General features: G+C 44.6%; 1 protein-coding gene and 1 long non-coding RNA gene across 3 annotated transcripts in view; one reads left to right on the forward strand and one right to left on the reverse strand.

Annotated features, from left to right (window-relative positions):
- KIAA1328 (KIAA1328 ortholog) overlaps positions 1-21,677 on the forward strand; it is a 665,562-nt gene that overhangs the window by 289,098 nt on the left and 354,787 nt on the right. The gene's annotated exons all lie outside the window — the stretch shown is intronic.
- Positions 1-21,677, reverse strand: part of LOC138268385 (uncharacterized) — an 81,754-nt gene that overhangs the window by 19,690 nt on the left and 40,387 nt on the right. Inside the window, exon 2 of the long non-coding RNA XR_011199993.1 lies at positions 5,488-5,591. This is a non-coding gene — a long non-coding RNA (uncharacterized lncRNA). The remainder of the gene's footprint in view (positions 1-5,487; positions 5,592-21,677) is intronic.

Here is a 21,677-nt window from a genome sequence, read left to right on the forward strand (position 1 = left end):
AGCATTGGCTAATTTCCCACAAGGTCAGAACAGAAGGGCAAGGTTGAAAGATGTTGCCAAGCAGGCCTCCACAAGATTATATTTGTAGATTTTGTAAACCCTAGAAATGCTGCCCCTTGAAGCTGATATCGAGGGGCATAGTTGTGTGCCCTTTCCCATGCTTTAATGGTTATTCTTCTATCTTGGAAACATATCTATGGGCTGAAATCCACCAGAGGGTAAGGTTGGAGGCCACAGAAAGGAAGGTTTCTTTCTGATGGCTACAACTACCTGTGGATGCCTCACCTTATGATTCCTCACCTTATGAATTCTCCCAGTGCACCAGCATTCAACGGAAATGTTCTTCCTAGCTCCCCACGTCGAATGAAGATGTCACTATTGCACTGCTTCGCACAGGACTCCATCTGAGGTCATTGTGGCAATAAAAAGCCCTAGCTGGCATGCTGACATCGGTTCCCTTTTTTTCACACCTTCGACGCTAACAGTTTATTCATACCTCTTGGCAGTTACTGTTTCGAGGAGTGGTTGTAGAGCGTTACAATGTATCCTCCAAAAAAATTGGGATTTAAGCCTTGTAATGAATGCGGGGGTTGCATGTCAGTGATGGATCCTCATAAAAATAGCTTGTGGTGCCTGAGCTCAGACCACGAAATGGAGGAGTGTGTCCTGCCAGCTGAGGAACCTGAAGGCCTTGAAAGAAAGAGAGGCTAATCTTTACTTGGCAAAAGTTAAGAAGGAGCAGAGAGGTCACAGAAGAACAAAGATGAGGGAAAAATCATCGCATAGATCCTCGAAGTCGCATAAGAAGTGGCACAGACACAAATCTCGATGTGGTTTTTCCAGAGATCGGTCTCGATCCCCTCCGAGATGGCGCCGCACTGCGTGGGAGATCGGCCCTACAGTGTCTCCTCAGAGTCCACAAGCTTGTCCGGCGCCCACTTTGATTGAAATCTCCGAGACGCTGGAGAGCCCTATGGCTCAGTTTTCTCCTGGGTCTACTTATGATCAGGAGTCGGTGTGCAAGTGAGTCTGTTCAGACACCTCAGGAGGAGCAAAGGGTTCCTGCCTTCCCGGCTCTGGTAGCGGATCCTTCAGCGTGCCTCAATGCTATGTTTAGCATATTTAACAGAGCTATGGCCCCTTCTGGTGCACCTACTGGTCCCACGGGTCCATTGGCATTTATGCTGGGGTCGCTCGCGCCGTACAAGCAGGCTCCGTTTGTACCCTTTTTTCCTGGTGAAGGGGCTGGCTTGGCACGATTACTTCACCTCCTCTACCCCGGATGATGGTGCCGATGGCGCTGTCGGAGTCGATACCAGCGCCAGATGGATCCCGATCGACCCACAGTGTCTCACTTCTCTCTCTCTCTCCTCTGCCGGAGCGTCCTTCTACTTTGAAATCGTCGACGTCTGCTAATTCTCTGTCGACGCCGCGTTAGGAGTCCAGGCTGAGGTCGAGGAGGGCCTTGAGACTTCTGGAAGAGCAAGAGTATCAACAACAGCTATTGGAGGAAGGGGAAATTCCTGAGCCTTTGGGTAATTATCAGGGCTTAGACTCTGCTAGAGGTCTGGATACATCCCCTGAATGGGATTTCCCATCCCCTGGAGGAGAACTTACTGCGAAGGCAGCTTCTTACCACAGTGTGAAAAGAAAGGCTGCTGAGTTTTTGGACCTACCATTACCGACATCGGAGACGAAAACAAACATTTTAACTGAGGTATTGCATCCATTGGCTACGTCCTCTAAGCCTCTCCTCCCTTTTATTGATGCCCTTACTGAGCCCATTTTAGAACTTTGGATGAAGCCTGTCACAACTCCAGCCGTTTCCAGTACTGTGGCTAGGAGATACAGAGTTGCTCCAGGAGATCTGCAGTTTCTATCACGACATCCAACACCTGAGAGCTTGGTGGTGCAAGCCTCTTGTTCTGCACGATCTGCTCCTGGTTTGTTTCCTGTGACTCCATCTGATAGGGAGTATGACTGTATGGAGCAGATGGCTAAGAAGTGCTTCTTGTCGGGTAGTATGGCCTTGAAGTCTCTCAATGCTGCGTGTGTGCCGGGGAGGTATATCCATGCCCTGAGGGACTCGGCAAGAGCTGTTGTGCCAAGATTGCATCAGGATGTGCAGGGGCATTTTGATGAACTCCTGCTGGACAGCCAAGGGACAGCCAAGCAGGTTATTCAATCTGGCTTGGACACTAGAGATTTGGTTGCCAGGGCTATAGGCACGTCTGTAGCAACCAGGAGGCATGCGGGGCCCAGAGGTTCTGGCTTCTCCTCTGATGTTCAGGCCACGCTGATGGACCTTCCGTTTGATGGCGAGAAGTTGTTTGGGACCAAAGCCGACTCAGCTTTGGAACGATTTAAAGAAAGCAGGGCTGCTGCAAAATCTTTAGGACTCCTCAAGCTTCACCGTCTGCACCATTTAGGTTTTTTTGAAGATTCAGGGGTTTTGGCTGTGGGTCCTCTTTTCGTGGAAGGCCACAATCCAACGTTCAACAGCCTCCCAACCCTCTCTACAGATCTTATAGGGGACGTGGGAGGGCTAGAATCCAAGAAGCCACTCAGCAGCCTTCCGCATCATCCTCTTCCTCTGGGGGAGCCCATCAAGGAAAGCAGCCCTGGTTTTCTCTCCATATTCCAGCATGTTTTACCCGTAGGGGGAAGGCTGTTTCATTTCCTCCATGAGTGGGAGTTAATCACACCAGACTCTTGGGTGCTGAATATAGTGGGAAAAGGTTATGCCCTTCCTTTTCTGGAGTTTCCCCCTCCCATCTCTCCCTGTCATTCGTTTTGCATGGAAGATCATCTCCCGTTGCTTCAGCAGTAGGTGCAAGTCCTTTTGTTAAAACGTGCAGTGGAGTTGGTTCCAGAGCAGGAGTAGAGTCAGGGATGTTATTCAAGGTATTTCGTGATTCCCAAGAAGGATGGTCAATTGAGGCCTATCCTGGATCTGTGGATTTTTAATGGGTTCCTCAAACAGGAGAAGTTCAAAATGCTGACCCTAGCTCAGGTGCTTCTTGCTTTGAACGATAAAGACTGGATGGTGTCTATCGACTTGCAGGATAATTATTTTCATATCCCGATTCTGAAGTCGCACTGGAAGTATCTCCGGTTTGTTGTAGGGTCGCACCACCACCAGTTTGCGGTCCTTCCTTTTGGTCTTCCGCACCTTGAGTCTGCACAAAGGTGATAGCAGTGGTTGCAGCGGACCTCAGAAGGAAAGGAATATCTGTATTCCCTTACCTGGACGATTGGCTGATCAAAGCCGGGTCCCCAGAGCTCGTTCTGCATCACTTGCAAGTGACAACCCAGTTGTTGTTCAACCTGGGCTTTACAGTAAATGTGCCCAAATCTCATCTGGAGCCCTCTCAGCGCCTCCTGTTCATAGGGGCAGTACTGGACACAACATTGAATCGGGCCTACCCTCCTCCTCAAAGGCTATTTGTCAGCACTGTTGGCCTTTTTTGCCCTCCTAATCAGCCTTCCTTATTTAAGTCCCCTTTAGTTTTTAGGTTCCTTAAAGGGTTAACTAACATGTTTCCTCCCACTCCGTTTGTAATGCCTCAGTGGGATTTGAATTTAGTTCTTACTTTTTTAATGGGTTCACTATTTGAGCCTATGCATTCTTGTCCATTGAGACTTAATTTTAAAAACAGTTTTCACAGCTATCAGGCTCATAGTGTGAAACATCCTTTTACAACCTTTCATGCTGACAAGGTAGTGCTGAGAACCAGGGTGGCTTTTCTTCCTAAAGTAGTCACTCCCTTTCATCTGGGGCAATCTATAACACTCTCGTCCTTTTACCCTCGTCCACATCCTTCAAAGAAGGAGGAAAGACTGCACCGCCTGGATCCAAGAAGGGCTCTGAGTTTCTACATTGAGAGGACAAGAGACATTAGAATTGATGATCAACTTTTTGTTGGATATGTTGGCAAGATGAAGGGCAAAGCCGTCCACAAGAGAACCCTTTCAAGGTGGGTAATTCTTTGCATAAAGATTTTTTATTCGCTAGCAAAAAGTTCCTCCTGAAGATTTTAGTGCCCATTCCACCAAGGCTAAGTCTGCCACTTCTGCTTTAGCTAGAGGTGTACCAGTTGTTGTTTGTAGGGCAGCAACTTGGGCTTCCCGACACACTTTCACAAAGCATTATTGCTTAGACTCGGAAGTAATGAGGGATGGCCATTGTGCAAGTTCTGTTTTGCAGGACTTCTTGGTTTGGGCAGTCGAGTGCAGGACTGCTTTGGGATTCTATTCATAAGGTGAAGAATCCACAGGTAGTTGTATCCATCATTAGAACAAGTTACTTACCTTCGGTAATGCTTTTTTGGTGGATATAGTAGCTACTGTCACAGTGTCACCCACCTCCCCGTTGCCTGTCTGGTCATACCAAGACTTCTTTTATTATAAATGTATATATATGTTTTTGGTGTTTCTATATAAACAGATATTGTGGTTTATATTTGTACTTTATTTGGCATATATTGTTCTTGTGAGGTCGGTATTCACCTGTTCGCCTCGCGGGGGAACGTAAAAAATGGTGGAAGTGACATCAGCACGCCGGCAAGGACTTCTTATTGCCACAATGACATCAGATGGAGTTGCGTGCGGAGCCGTGCAATTGTGACGTCCTCTTCAACGTAGGGAGCTAGGAAGAAAATCTCTGTCGAATGCTGGCGCATTGGGAGAATTCCTAAGGTGAGGAATCATAAGGTGAGGTAGCTACTGTATCCACCAGAAAAAAGCATTACCGAAGGTAAGTAACTTGTTCATTAGGTCATATATGTTGTTTATGAAGTTCCTCTGAAGCTTTGATCCTTGAAGCAAACATTGCTGAGTGGGACAAACTAGGAAATCCTCCTTACCAAGGTTGCATCTTCGTTGGATATCCTCAGCATCATCTCCTTAGGATTTGAAAAGGTTTTAAAGTCCAATTTTTAAAAAACTTGTAGCACAAATACCTCCCATTCTGATGTTCACAAATGTTTAATAAAAGTCTAAGGAATGTATTTAGGATAACTGGCCACCGGTTCAAATCAGGACCGCAGCCACATTTCCAGTCTCAACTGTTTTTTTTTTCTAGACAGATGTAGGGTTTTTGGATTCTTGCAACCTGCTTATTTTTACTCCCAGAAAAGAAGTGACAGAGTTGGTCCTGAAACGATTCATGGTCAGTAGAGGCCAACATTCCTGATCCTGAGAGTAGAATTTAACTTAAGAGATTTCTGTTGATACAGGAATCACACTCCTCTATTGTTCAGCAGGCACACATAAATTCCAACAGGCAGGCAGTCTTCTGTTGTCTTCATATCCCAGCAGTGCTCTGGTTTGAGTGACGCATGGTGTTTACTTCAGGTGAACCTAACGATGGGTGACCGAATTTGCAAAGTGAATCGTGAAAATGTTTTCATATTTTCCTCCTTCCTTGCTCAGCAGCATTGCACTTTTACTGGATTCTGTAGCTGGTATTAACAAAAATAATCTCACCAGGCATTATCCCTCAGGTTTCATGGAGGAAAGAATGGAGCCTTGTCAATGTTTTTCTCCCTTGCTTCTCTCAAAGCGATTCTCATCTGGACTCTTACCAGTCACTACAAAATAGAAAATAAACAGAGCTAAACATTCAAAAACATAAACACATTTTAAAATCTTTTATTTAATTCAACAACTAATATGAACAAAATATAAATTTTTATTTTAATAGGGCGTTTGGAGCTTTTCCTAATTAAATTGAGGCCTCACATCACCCATGTTATATTCTGTTTGAAGCACTTGCACTGCTCCCACGAATCAATCTGAGGATACTAACTTAGTTTTTAGCCTCTAATTTGATTGCTTCACAGTTATAGAACATTTGTTTGTAGAATGTTTATTTGTACATTTGCTTCTTCATTTATATACACTTGATCTGTAAATATTTTTTAAGCAGTCACTTACGCCCTGTGTTTAAAAAAAAAAAAAAAAAGAAAAGTTCCAAAAGATGGTTTTTAGGAGTTAAAAGGGGCACAATATCAGCAGTTCCATGCAGCAGTGAGAAGCTGTTCAAATTGCTTCTGAGGGTCGAGAGGGGCTATGGTTTTACTAATACCACTGCACTTCAGTCTTCCAAGTCATGAAACTCACCAGCGAGAAAAGTTTTGACTTCTATGCCTGCTGGCACCTACTATGTTGCCATCAACTGAGCACCCAGGAACCACTTAGACTCCCCTTTCCCTCTCACTTCTGCTTTGTTGCTTTCACCTCCCTGCCTCTTACCTGTGTGAGGAGGAGTTGCAGAGGGTGTCCATTGTGAACGTGGGAGTTGGGACCTCCTAGCACTGGTGTGCAGATTGATTGGGCTTTACAGGGACTTGAGCAGGACTGTCTGCTCTTGGTGAAATGCTGTACCTTAGTAGTACTATTCGAAGCATTTTTTTTATTTTCCCTGAGAAAAAGATCCATCAGCCCCAGTACCAGGCATCTTAATGTAGTGGCCTTAATGTGGGTCTCCCTTCAAACTTCCACAGAGTTCCCCATGATATGAAGAACATGGTCATTTGCACAGAATACTTTATCACCAAGAATCTACTTGCATGCTTTTGAAATAGCCCAACACAAAGAGCTGGAATTTAGTTTTAGTGCAACTGGTTTATTTTCCAATTTCTCTTCTTGAGTTTTTCACTACTGTTGAAGCCTGAATGAACGTGCCTTGTTACTGGTTGATACAAATAAACAGGGTAACCCAATATTCCCCACAGATCTGGGTAATCTAAACTGTAAAGCACACAATGTTCATGGGGGAATCATTTGCATACAAATATTTCAGCGATATTAAATTCTATTAATGTAATTAATTACAACATTATTAGTATTTAATATCGCTGAAATATTTGTATGCAAATGATTCCTCAATGAACATTGTGTGCTTTTACTATTCATATTCTAATTAATTACAACATTAATAGTATTTAACATCGCTGAAATATTTGTATGCAAATGATTCCTCCATGAACATTGTGTGCTTTACAGTTCTGTTATTGCTTAACGCACCACCCTGCCAGTGAAAGTTTGCTTTGAATTTATGTGAACCTGCCTCATATTATGATGATATGTAATGAGGTGTGCAGAAGAGATCAGTGGTCGAAGAAGAACAGACCCTTGATTTCCTGAAATTGTGACATTCCCTAGTGGGTGCAGAAGGAAGTCGGAAATAAACAAAAAACAGCAAGGAGCTCGCTCACCCTGGAACATCACTTTAGAGTTACACATCTTGTAATCTGAACAATTCAATGTAGTAGTATGAACCATACATCATAAAGTGCGATGAGTGAATGTAGTGCTATTCAGGGTGCCATAGGTGGAACAAGAGACCCACCTATTGTGGTCAGCGTGATGGTTGGGTAGGAATGTGTGATCAGGGACAGTAATGATAGTCAAACCAAAGTGCTGTTTTTCAGAACGAGTAGACTGAACATGATCTGGCTGCAGTGTTGTGCAGACTAGAGAGCCTATTTTGGGTGCTGCTTTGTGTAACTGTTTCATTAAGGTGAATTTGATCACTTGTGTATAGCCGAGGGTGCTCTTGAAAAGTGTGCACTAAATTTCTATGTACATTCATTCATCTGGAAATCACTGCAGTGCTATCTGCGTTCTACCCATTTCACAAAAATGTTGAAAGAAGTTGGAAATCATCAGATGATAGATTTGCAAGTGTGATTTGCATACCTTTGGGAATTCTCAACAAGCTTTGAGTGATCACAAAAATATATAACAATTGTACATTTTTACACCTATTTCTCCTTTGCTTTTACTTAAGGGACCTTTTTGCCTTACATACAGTCATCTTAAATACGTTCAGTTGTACTGTGTATGTGTCAGTATTTTTCTTTCTTTTTGTCCTTTCTTTCCACAACACCACCAAGAAATTTCTGTATGCTCCACTCCTTTACTGTTAAGTGAAAACAATCTTGCTACTGCCTTTTTAGGTCGAGCCTTGGCAGCGCGCAGAGGTGTCTGCAAGACATGCTGTATTCAATCAATGGGCTTCAACCAGGCCCACTCTTGCCATTTGTTCTTTGTTGTGCTGGTCTCAAATGCTTCCTTTTTATTGGTGCATTTTTCTAAATGTCCCTCCTTTGCATACTTAGTTCCCTCGTAGAAGATTTCACCAAGAGAACATTTTTGTTGGCCATCACACTATATTCACACTTTCTCCTGTCACAACATGTGATGGCCCCTCCTCCCTCCCTCTGTCTGCACACTACAGCCACACAAAGGAACTAACATTGTATGCTCGCTGTGGGTGTGAAGCAGTTGTTGATATTTCATCTGTTTATCAGAGTGGGGTGCAGGGTTCAGTGGTGACTGCACCTCTGTTGAGCCAGTCCCTTTTCTTTCAGCAGCGGACATAGCATACTGGATCGCTTGCGCCCTGTGTTTATTTATGAAAGGATGTGTGAATTCTGGCTAATAATGTGTCATGTTAGTGTTGTGAAACTCTTTCACAGATGGCACTTTTAACAAGCAAGCGGGGGTCGTTGTGAACCGTTTTCAGTAACCACATTAAGTTTTTGGTTTGGAACAGGCGTCCAGTGAGGCTTAAGAATGGATGCTTGTACTATTCACCAAATTTCAGAAGCCCAGCAGCCCTCACACAGTTGCATGTGTAAAGTTGTCATCTGCACATCCGGCAGGCATCTACTTTAGTATACACAGTTCTGTAATACCACACTGTACATTTTATTAATACTTGAAAGCACGGACGTTTACGCCTGTGGCACTCATGCAGGACCATTGGAGGGTAAGAGACTTAAACAAAACAGGATCTCCTGTTTGTATCCGCCAGTGCTGCATAACTAAAAGCCAGTGGTGGATTTTGCTCAGATGCTTGCCAGCTCCAAGCTCTTTGTGATCAGAATACACCATATTTTGCTAATAACTTACACTTTAAGAGTAATCAGTAGCTGACTACAGATACCGAGTTCCCCCACCCACTCCCTCCCAGTGGTAAATCCTTATTCTTAATCCTATAGACAGCGCTGTTTGTTGCTTCTCTGGTCCCAATAGTAATTCCTCATTCTTAGTCCTGAAGACAATGCTACAGCTGCTTCTCTGGTCTTAGTGGCAATTCCTCATTCTAACTCCTCTAGACAGTGCTGCAGCCGCTTCTCTGGTCCCAGTGGTAATTCCTCATTCTTAGTCCTCTAGGAAATGCAGCTTGCTGCTTCACTGGTCCCTTCACGAATTCCTCATTCTAAGCCCTCTAGAAAATGCAGCAAGTTGCTTCACTGGTCCCGTCGGTATTTTCTCACTCTAAGTCCTCTAGACAGTGCTGCTAGCTGCTTGTCTGGTCCCTTTGATAATTCCTCATTCTTAGCCCTGTAGACAATGCTGCAGCTGCTTCTCCTATCCCAGTGGTATTTCCTTATTCTAAGACCTCTAGATAGTGCTGCAGCTGCTTCACTGGTCCCAGTGATAATTACTCATTCTTAGTCCTCTAGGAAGTGCTGCTAGCTGCTTCTCTACGAAGTGCTACTACTGCTTCTCTGGTCCCTTTGATAATTCCTCATTCAAAGTCCTCTAGACAATGCTGCCAGCTACTTCTCTGGTCCCGTCAGTAAGTCCTCATTCTAAGACCTGTAGGCAGTACTGATAGCTGCTTCTCTGGTCTCAATGGTAATTCCTGATTCTTAGTCCTGTAGACAATGCTGCCACTGTGTCTCTGATCCCAGTGGTAATTCATCATTCTAAGTCCTACATAGTGGTGCAGCTGCTTCTCTCGTCCCAGTGGTAATTCCTTTTCTTAGTCCTCTAGGAAGTGCTCCTAGCTGCTTCTCTGGTCCCATCGGCAATTCCTCATTCTTAGTCCTCTAGGCAGTGCTGCAGCTGCACCTCTGTTCATATATATACACTCCAAACCAAAACACATAGGTAAAAGACATTGTCATAGCTCTAACTCTCTCAAATGTGAGACATATTGCATTGCAAATGCGTGTTAGAAGTAGTTGTGTTTCCAGAGTGGGAATTACCATGCAACTGATAAAATCTTACATATTAACAGACAGTACTATGTTCCATCTGCAGGTGTAAATCTCTGCATATGCATGTTCTGCAAATCAGTCACTCTTGATTTGCAACCACAAATGATTTTTCTGGCTCCTAAGTTCAGTTCAGGAATGCAAAAAGGTATTGGGTGAGGGCCTTAGTTGAAATTGCCCTGTTAACCTTAAGTAGATGTATGGAGAACTGCTGTGTGTTCTCACTGTGCATTTACGATAAATGAGTAGTTCTGAAACCTTTCAGTAACTGACCACTTCAGGGCAAAGAATTCAAGCTTCGGACCCAGACCAACTGTTATCAGGACCTTGTCCACTTCTGTTTGGTTCAACGTGATCCTTAGCACTTGAAAGTGACATCTACATCAATCTGGTACGGCTGGTAAAAGTGGGTGCAGTGGAGGACTATTTGGCAGAGCCCTGGAAGCTTGCGGACGTTTATGAGTCTATGTTCGAATGGTTCTCTTGTAGGATTGTACAGTGCAGGCAAGTATTCGGTCTCTTTTGGTTTTTAGGGCTTTTCATTAGTTCAGTAAGTCTGCAAATTCATGTCAATGTATGGAAAAAAAATAATCAACGCAGAAACCATGCAAGCTTTCCAAAATGTTGAAGCTAGTTGTTAAGGGCCTTCATTGTCTCTGGGAGGATGAGAGCAAAACTGTCATTTGTCTAAGGAGAGCTAAAGTCTTGCTAACAATCAGTTGGGAACATTACAGGCCATGGCATGTGTTCTTTCAGTCTCTTTCTGACAGCAGCAGTAGTCTTTAGGAACACTAGGCTGTTTGAAAGATTCTCGCCTCACTGTCTCTCACATCAACCTTTCACTGCCATGCTGGCTGGACAACACTGACATTTGGTCGAAATTCAGCATCACCAAGCATGGTGCTTGATGCTGTCCATTCTGGATGGTAGATACTGTGGTCACCCTGGCCATCTTGGTCTTTCCAGGCAGGATTTTTGGATGCTTTGTAATGCTGTCCATTAGAACAGTTATGGATGTGTTGAGGCATGGTTACCCAAGATGATTTGACCAGAACACTGCCTTGCAGGTATTGCATCTTTGGGGTTCCATCACAATTACTATTCTTAAAGTGCCTCCAGCACTGAGATGCCACTCGTAACTACATGATATCCTTTTGCTGGAATTGGCATTGGTAGCTTTGGGAGAGGGTGATATTGTCCACTGACACTGCTTTGGTGACTTCCTGAGCTCTTTGCATTACAGATATAATTACAGCTATAGGGCTAGCACCTTCACAAATTGAATGTACTAAACAGTACCAATGAATGTCCCACGTTGCACAGTTGGTGCCTGAAATATTTGGCTTTTTTTTTTTTTTTTTTTACACTAGCGAAACTGCATGTCAGTATGCTAAGGTTTAGGATTACTCCAGCCAACTTCTGTGGTAGATGCATGAAGAGCTTCAAATAGCCCCAGCAATGGATAGAATACCTCGCCACAGTGTAGATAGTGAGCCCCTCAAGAGGCTTTTGGGACAGATGGCTTATGTATTTCTAACACTGTAGATCTGATAGAGACTTCTAGTTGCAGATTCCTTACCTTTTAATTTCCCCGGGTGGTAGACTGGATCAAGAGATTTTTCTTCGAGCAGTACCTCTATGCGTCATCAGGTGGCGTCTGTCGACTCCGCAGGCGTTGTTGGCATTGTGCTCGCCGTGATGACGTCGAAGTCGTATATAGGCGCTACCCTGGCACGCTGATGTCAGTTCTTTTCTTTCCACGCCAGCCTACGTGCAGATCCGGAGAAGAGCTACCTCAGTCATTTTTTGACTACGTTGACACTTTTGTCAAATTTTTGACGAGTTTGTGGATGCGTCGAGGGATGTCCCGCAAGACCGGATTCGAGCCCTGCGACTCCTGTCACCGAACCATGTTGGTGACGGATCCGCACCTCGTGTCTCTGGTGCCTGGAGCGCGATCACGATCCTAAGTCGGTGCTCCAACTGTCGGGCCATGAACCCGAAGGCTTTGAGACAGCGGTCCCTAAATTTCATGGCAGCCCGACACTCAACTCCACGGCGCTCATGGTTCCGTTCGAGAGGAAGTTCTCAAGACCGGCTGCGGAATCACCACCACTCTTCGTCCTCCAAGTCATCGGGACATTCGGGTCACAAAAATAAGTTGTTGAAGAAGGAGGCAAACTTGCCTCAGACAGTCGTCTCCCACCTCCAGACTATGGCGAACATTTTGCATTCGCTGGGGTTCACTATCAACGTGCCAAAGTCACACCTGACTCCTTCTCAGATGCTCCCTTTCATCTGAGCTGTTCTGGATACAGTGCAGTTTCGGGCATATCCTCCTGAAATGCGATTCTAGGATACTCGGGCTGTGATAACGATGTTTCAGCCTCTGTCCTGGATTTCGGTGAGAATGACTCTGAGGCTGCTGGGCTTCATGGCCTCCTGCTGGTTTCAAAACTCCAGATGGCATATGCAGGCTCTGCAGTGGGACCTGAAGTTCCAGTGGGCGCAGTCTCAGGGAAATCTCTCCGACAAGGTCCAGATCTCGGAAGGGACTATGAAAGACCTGCAGTGGTGGTTATCGAATCAGGATTGGGTCAAGGGCAGATCCCTCTCCTTTCCCCAACCAGATCTTACAGTCGTGACAGATGAGTCACTCCTGAGATGGGGTGGCCACATAAGAGAGGGAGAGATCAGAGGCTCCGGCGGAAACCGGGCTCCATATCAATCAACTGGAGCTCCGAGCAATTCAACTGTCATTGAAAGCTTTTCTTCCCTCCGTCAAGGGGAAAGCAGTGCAGGTGTTCACAGACAACACCACTGCCATGTGGTATTGCAGGTGTCCCCACCCTAGATCCAACTGAATGTCCCCCTTGTGTTTTATCCCTTCGATATTGACCTGCTTCTCTTTTGACTTTGAACTTTCTATAGGGCTTCTGCGCACTATCCTGTTAATTTATGTGCTTGTCTTCCAATATGCCTTCTTGTCGCTACTACTGTTGAGTGGGTAGGAGTGACTTTCCTCTATTTCGCAGTGGTTATAGTATGTAATGGGTCTTGACCCTGTCTGGATCCGTAGCGTTAGAGCATCATACCATAAACTCTCTACATCTTTGGTATTTCTGGGACTGCCTTGTTCCTTCTGTTAAGCCCGCTCCCTGCCTCACAGTTGCAAGAGTGGAAAGGGGACAGTAGTCTCCACCTGCTATTGAAGTAGTGCTTTACAGAAGTCTTTCTCCGCCTGCCTTGGTGGAACTGCGCCCATCACACATGCCCCCACAGGATCGGATCAGATCAGGAGCCATAAGTACATCAGTTGTTTTTCTCAGACCTGAACTACCTGCCCCTATGTATGTAACGTCCAGTCCTAATGCAGCAGATCTCTTCTTGTTGTGAGCTTGTTGCAAGATCTCTTTATTATGGATAATAGAAATTGATAGCTCCTCCCTTGCCTACCACTGGCAAGTCATGTAAGAAAGCAAGCTCTCAATCTGAGACTATTTGCTCCCTCTAATGCGCTGGGAACCTGTAATACACACAATTCTAGTTTGTGTTCAAAAGAACTGGATGTCGTGGGATCCCAGAGAATGAACTATCAGAAATTCACCTGCCTTTCCTGCGCGAGCAAGGCAATACCTTGACAATCTGCAACAGAATTCAGGATAGATTTGCAAAGCAGCATTGCCACCAGCACAAGAAGTGTGGAAACCAGTTGGCTGTAAGCTTCCCATCAGTAAGGTGCAGTAGCCTCACCTGACTGTTATCCAGATGAGAGCTTGTATTCCCCAAGAGCCCTGCACACATATGGCTAGTAAGATGAGGTAAGCTTCCTATGCTGTGGAGGGATACAGGGGCAGCACATGGGCATTGCTTCTACTCTGAAATATTGCCTTGAAGGACCGGTCAAGCCTTCTCCTCATCCTCTCCCTGACCTAACTGCCTGTAGCAATAAGCCTTCAGTGAAGGCGGTGGGCTTCTTACACAAATCGGTGCCACACTTATTGAGTGACTACCCTTTCTGTGGGTAAAGTGTTCTACGTAGCCCATTTGATAAAGAGACCCCACCCTAAAATCAGGAGGAAATTGGGGGTAAGCTTCCCCATCTCCATTCCTTGTTGCGAATCTTTATACGAGGATTACCCTGAATCTAGACTTTCCCAGATTAAGGCCTCAGCCAAAACTTGGTGGTGCCAGGGGCCCGCGCTTCAGAAGCTAAGGATATCCAAATTGAAATCCATGTAGGTTCAGTGAATGTCATTGTTTGTTTTTTCTTTTCTTGGGATTGTCTTGCCTTTATATACTACTTCGTAGCCCAGAGGCATCCACAGCAGTACATCACTTTGCTCTTTAAAGTACCCACCCCCTGCAACCACCACGCCCCCACACCCAACCAAACCAAATGAAAAGCCTACTGAGGTATCACCTTCCCCACAATGGACGGGATGATTGAAGAGGTGAAAGTCTGTATGGTTTGCTCTCTGGGGGGCTGGGGAGTCACAGGGGCCTTTAAAAAAAATTAGATATTAAAATCAATTTCTCCTTGGGTATGCAATCAGTGAGAGGGATTACTTTTTAAAGCAAGAAAACACCAGGCCTGTCATACAGTGGCAGTCTTGTCTCATGCGTCTGGTGCCCTACAGCTCGAAAGCCGCCACTGTTTTATTTTTATTTTTTTAACGTTTATGATCATTTTAAGTTGCAGCAGCTTCAGTCACATTCCCCAGCTCATCAGCCAATTTTCTATAAAATGGTGCAAACATCCGCACAAGGAGAAATAATGCCTGATGTACATGGCCAAATGCTGCCTGCAATGGGCTCTGCAGATCAAGGACTGGGACCAGTGCATGGGCAAAGACCATGTACTGCATCCGTGCCCGCTGTGCCACAAAGAGCCCAGCAAAGTTAGTACAGAGGCCATACCCAGCGGCCAGTAATCACTGACCCTGGCTGAAGGATGTGCATAGTGGAATTAGGACTCGATGCGGGGCGTGGTGATGTTTACTCTGAAAGCCACTGTGCGCTAGATCACTTCTCAAGGAGTCAACATCAAACTAGAGCGCCTAGATGTAAATTTCAAGCAGACAGTACATGCAGATAACAGAATCTCCTTATGTGTTTTGCGAGGTTCCCTAGGAATCTGCTTGAGGAAATGACAGTTTTCATGAAATCTTGCAATTAAATGGTTTTGTTGGCCTATCAAATCCTTGATTTTTCCAATTTACGATATTGTTTGGTTTGGCTAACTAGGCGCACAGATTCTCACATATATAATAGCGAGTGTGGACTGATACGATTGCACGTATTGTCTGCAGACAAATTCAGAACATAGACTTATTGATGGCAAGACCTCAATAACAGTTCGTTCTTTCTAATTTCCAAACACTATGGGTCATTCTCTCATTTTGCAATGTCCCCAGGAGTTCTTGTGTGCCACCGCAATGCTGTTTTCAGTTGGTAACGAACGTAAACCTCATATGCAGCTTGGTTAAAAATAAAAAAGTTTCCTACACTTATTTATTTTTGCGTTGCAGTATAACCAGTAAGCTTTTGTCTAATACTTATAAAAAACAGGTTGCATATTGATTTTGCCAGGTTGCAAGTACTAATGAGACGTGGGGGACATCTTTTGATGTGCACATACAGTAGGGTTTTGAAATAGTGCTTGTTTTCACTGAAAGCTGTAAAAAATTATGTGATGGTAGAAGTTTTTTTTATACCTTGTCTCAGTCGTTGGCTCTGAGAGCCTCCCTGTTTAATGATCAGTGGGGCCAGTTAGCATCAGTCTTTACTCCATAAAGCAGTCATTAGAAGTTTAATAAAGGGACTGCATTGTGCGCATTACTGCCTGAATAGTACTTAGTGATTTAAATATGTTGTCTCGCAGGCCTTACAATTTTGAATGCTGTCTGTTTTCTGAAGTAGTTATCAAGTAGTGTGTGCCTCTAATCTACAGTGGACATTTGCGCAGTTCTTATGCGGCGTGAGCCACCATGCTGTGTTTGGTCGGCTCATTAAACACAACAGGAAGACTATCCAGTCTATTTCCCTGCATCATGTTCTTTACAGATGCCCCTTGCACCTTTGTCTGGTGGTAGTGCACGAAGGCAGTACATTCATTTCTCCTGACCAACCCAGTACCCCAGCAGCCAAATCCTGAATAGTATGAAGAATAAGGCTAGCCCTCACACCTCCCTACTATCCTTCTACAGCTGGCTCTGCTTCAGGCTTGTGGGGTGGAAGACATGCATCTTATTTCAGCTCTTCATCTTGCTGTCATCCTCTACTCAGCATACCATGAAAATTGAAGCTCTTCTAGAGATCTGGCCTTCTGGGGAGGCTTACGAGCCGCAGGAAAAGCTGGGTCAGATATAGACATGCTTTCAAGGAAGCAGCTGCACTGAGAGACGAGTGGAGAATGAGAAGTGCCTTCGGAGATGCAGGACTGGGTGAGGGGCCTGTTGGTGTGGGCAGGTGTTATCTACTGCATAAAGATCAATAACGAGATTAGACACCTGCCTATGGGAGTTTGGGAGGAAATAGGGAACTGTGAGCATGACCAGTTTACACAGTTAGTTTGGAAGGGATGGAATAGGTACATGCAGAGGACTGAAAAGGAGGGAGAAGTGTTGAATGGGGGGGAGGGGATACATACCTCCAGCTTTAAGAATGGATGACCTCCGAGAAATATTCAAGAGATGAAACAGCTACGCGGAGACCCTGAGGGTAAAGGAACTTGTGCTTGTGGAGCCTGAACGTGAGGAAGCCGAAGGCAATCTGCATGTGATGCCCAGAGTGTTGTCACCAGGGGTTTGAGGAGTGAGGCAAACAGCAGTACACAGTCACGACAGGAATAATACTGGGAGAGGAGTCATACAGAAGAAAGAAATTATAAATGGAGTCTTGTTGGGTTCAACCAGATAGATGCATGTGAAGATTAAACACCAACCATAGAGGAAACCTGTGGGAATTGAAATATGCTACTTGGAGGTATGATGGAATTTCGGCAATAAATAAACAAATCTGTGCCTGGGAGAGGAGAGCCACAAAGGAGGAAATACCCACTGGTGGCCGTGGAAGAGAATGACTCCATGCTGATTTTGTTTTTTGTTTTGTTTTTAACTGATGTGCGAATACAACTGTAAAGGTGCCTTAAGAGATTGACAGCATAACGAGCTTCACAGTAGCCAATTACAGCACATGGAGCATGTTACAGGGAGGAAAGCAGCAATGTAAACATGGCTCTAAAGAAAATAGTTGTATGTGGTGGAGTGTACCTTCCAGAGTCTGATACCTTAGAATGAGATAGGTTCCATAGGGTAACCTTAAGATCAGGGTGCAAGCTTCCCCATCTTACCAACCAATGTCATCCAGTTCCAAACTACACCTCAGGATATAGGCCTGTCCTGTCCCCCCCTTTTCACTGTTCCTGCTGCATGCTGATGTGTTTTAATCAGGCTTGGGTTTGAAGATGCAGACAGTTTATTTTGTACCTAATCCCATCTGAGTGGTCACCAAGCTTGATAGAAGTAGTGCTGTATTGCTCAAAGGGGCATCTGTGATGCTCCCCGCATGCAGTGGGAAACCTGGAGTAAGGACCAGCCACACACAAATAGTTGGCAAAGAGGGAAATTGGAACCAATGAAACTGTTTTCTCTTTGGGTGTCTCTCTAGCGGATGGTTAATCAGTAGGGATCCCATGGGGACTCTAGCCATCTCACAACACCATTCATACAATATGGGGTGTCAAACGCAGTGAAGATCTTGTCACCAAAAGGACATTCTTTCTGAAACTGGCAGGAAGGAGAGCCATTGGCGTCTCACCAACGGGTTCTGAGGTTTCATGATTTCTGCTCCATGGAGCCAAGCACCAGCCGAGAGGGCTACTTTAATCCCCAGAAATTGAAAATCTTCAAACCTCCTCTGCCCTCAGTAGCAGATGTCACTTGTTTTTTTATGGACTTCAGAGAGCATACATCATTTTTCCTGAACACTTTTACTTCAGGAGTTGTTAGTCCTGGCATCCCTAGTGTTGTCTTAGCCAGACTTTTTGCCTTTACCCTCCTGTTTTGTTGCTGTATCTTTCTGTCTGAGCACTTTACCACTGTTAATCAGTGCTAAAGTGCATGTGCTTCTCCCCTAAACATGGTAACATTGGTGTAACCACAATTGGCATATTTAATTTATCTGTAAGTACCTTATAAAGTGATATACCATATACCCAGGGCCTGTAAATTAAATGCTACTAGTGGGCCTGCAACACTAATTGTGCCCTCCAGTTAAGCAGCTCTATAATCTCTGCTCAGGCCTGCCACTGCAGAGCCTGTGGGTGTAGTTTCACTGCCACCGTGACTTGGCATTTACAACCTCTTGCCAAGCTTTAAACTCCCCTTTTGTTACATATAAGCTACCCCTAAAGTAGGCCCTAGCTAGCCCATAGGGCAGGGTGCCATGTAAGTAAATGCCACGACATATACTTTTAAGTTTTGGTATTCTGGTGATGAAAAGCTCCCAAAGACATTTTTCATTACAGTGAGGCCAGCATTGGGAATTTCTTATAATACCTTTAAGCTGTAATTCCTGATCTGACAGGAGTAGCTGGATCGTGTTTAGTACCATTGGAATGGTAGTAATAAATCATTGTTACTGGTAAAGTCAGATTTATTTTTACTATTTTAGAAATGCCACTTTTACACCCGGAGCGACCCTGCTAATTTTTACCACTTGCTTGCTTCATCACCCTGAGTGGCTTTGCCAAACTTTGCCGCTTGCATCGTTGATCACCCGGAGCAGCCCTGTTGACCTTCACCATCTGCTTTTTTCAAGCACCTAGAGCGGCCTTGCTAAACTGTGCCGCCTCACAGTTGCCCACCCTCTACCCCCCCCCTCGGTACACACCTGCTTCCCTGGTGACCGCGCCGGGAATCACTCAACCGCTCCCCGAGAGGAGCGCAGCCTGGACATTGGAATCAATGCGCACCCATGCGGAGGAGTCCCCGGCACCACTTATTTTATCCCATCATTGATTATCAACCTTGTTTTACTTAATCCTGCAAAGCAAATATTTAACCATTTGCAAATTGGGTCTGTGTAATCGACTTCCCCTGACTAAGATTGTGGTCCCTACTCAGACAGGGCACATACCTCTGCCAACTAGAGACCCAATTTGTTACAGGGATATGAGCGGGTTTCAGATTAAGGAATGTTTCCTGCTCAGTCTCCCACTGCCGATCACACTATTTTTCTTTAAAGGTCTCCTTTACTACTCCTAGTTTGTAGAGATCGTTCATAATTGGAGCCCGTAGCTGCTTTATCCTACCTATTCAGACTATTGTAAACTTGACTTGCAAATGCGATACCTTCTGCCTTCCAGTAATGATTCAGGGAAGTCTGTCATTAATATGCCCCTTTTACATCAGACCTTGCCCTACACGCCAACTGTTGCCCAGTGTCCCAGCTCCCTTTCTTTCTCTTAAGTATTGTTGCGGGTTATCACATGGCCACTCACCTCAAATTAGGTTTATGTGTTCTTCACTGAATCTAGATGGTCTGCCCAGTAAGGTGCACATTCTCATCCAACCATCAGCCCAGAAGGGAGTCCAGCCAGCAAAGTGAGGCACTTTGTACAAGACCGAGTTTATATCCAATCCCAACCCAAATCGGGACTTGATTCCATAAAGGCCCTGAAGTGGGTATGCAGATGCACCATTCTGGGGTTAATGTAAATGTTGGAAGCACTGGTGTCTCCTTCAAGCCTGGCAGATGAAGGTAGCATCTGCACGAGCTATGCGAAAAAAATGAATCAAATACCAGGTGCCTTGCCTTGAGTTTCCTCCCTTCTAGATCTTAAATCCATACAGTACAAGAGTACCCATATAGAACAAGGGACACTTACAATCTGTTTTCCTCACTTAGAAGAGAACTCAGGAGACAATAGAGAGGGATGACAATGAGGTGGGAGAGAAGTGTGTGGGGAGTGTTAACTCAAGAGGAGCACAGCAAATTATATAGACTCTATGGAAATATGTGAAGGGTTTATAAACATCTTCTGTGAAATCTAATCCGATGGCCCTTATACCTAGGCCGAGTGGCCTAGAACAGAGGCTGTATGGCTTAGGAGTGAAAGTAGCAACCCTGAAGAAGATTGTCATCAGTACTGGAGACAGAAGTTATGCATACCTTTCAACACTGAGCTACAAACACTGGAAGTGAAAGCAGCTGTTGCAACAGTTCTGAGGCCCCCCCCCTTGTAGTTGAGGGTTTAGGAGGTCGTACATAACTCCGTGCATTGAATCTTATGTGGTGGATGAAGATTCCCTCCGAAGATTAATGCAGTTAAACTCTTTAGGTTGCCCACAAGAGGAACGAAAGAGGAGAAAAGAGGAGGCCAGAAGCGTAACCCTTCTGTCCCAGGATGATCCCAAGGGGAGCCAAAGTATCTTAGTAATGTCCCACAGATGTCTTGCTCGTGTGACTGAACTGAAAATTTTCAAGGAAATTAAGCCCACAGCGTGGCTTGAGAAAACAGCTAATTAAAATGACCTTTTCTCGAGCTTCATTGTGCTCAGACCAGTCAGAATATTGACAAGGGTAAATGTCTGAGATACATTCGGGAGATTTTGTATGTTCAGTTGATAAAGTTCTCTCTTAGCAAGTGAAACTACATGAATGCAGATATTGGCAATCCCCATCATAAACACTCAAACTCATAGTTTCAGCTGTTGCATGATACTCTTTGTTTAAAGGTGGCAGTCGTGGAGATTATGCCTTTGAATGAATTTTCTTTGACCTGCTCAGGTTTCTAGGGTTAAGAAACTGGTTTGAAGGTGATACAAGGTAAAAGATGGTCTTCTTTCAGAAACCTATTTGATAGTGTTATAAGATCAAAGATTGTTCTGTTATCCAGGAGCTGAATGTCTGGATTGAGTTATGGTCTCTGACAGGCAGACACCTGTTCACCCCATCTGCTCACATTGCCTGTGGCATCAAGCACCTTGGAGCTCTTATTGGGTATATTTGCCCAACTTGTAGGCATCCTTTGTTCTCATTTCTTTATTGATTGGCCCTTAAGTGTTTGTGCACTATGATTAAGATATTTCCGTAACCATGTTTACATATTTATTGTCCATATTTTGAGTGGTATTCCCCCAGATTTTTGCTTTCTTCTGTTGTGCCTCTCTTAGTCTGACGATAGGACTCTGTGCAATGTTTTACTGCTCGACTGTGCTGTCCTCTCTAAACGTTAGAATTGCCATATCCCTAATTGGCACATTTTCTTTTGATTGCAAATCCCTACTATATTGTACAACATGTACAAAGGCCTGTAAAATAAATTCTACTGGTGGGTGAGAGCACACATTCTGCTATCCACTAAAGTAGCACAGTAAAACATGTCTCCAGACCTGCTATTGCTGTCTGGGTGTGCGGTTATAACACTGCCATTTCAACCCGGCAAAACACATCTTTTGCTTGGCTTAAACCTTTTTTAAATTTTCTTTTATTTTTATAAATATGTGTATATCACTCCTAAGGTAGTGCTTTAATGCTTGTAGGACATGTATAATAATTGTGTATGTCACTCCTAAGGTAGGGCCTAAAATGCCTGTAGGACATGTATAATAATTGTCTACATCCTGGCAGTGAAAAACGTCTATAATCGTTTTT

This window comes from Pleurodeles waltl, chromosome 1_1 (assembly GCF_031143425.1).
Source record: "Pleurodeles waltl isolate 20211129_DDA chromosome 1_1, aPleWal1.hap1.20221129, whole genome shotgun sequence".
Taxonomy (NCBI): Eukaryota; Metazoa; Chordata; class Amphibia; order Caudata; family Salamandridae; genus Pleurodeles; species Pleurodeles waltl.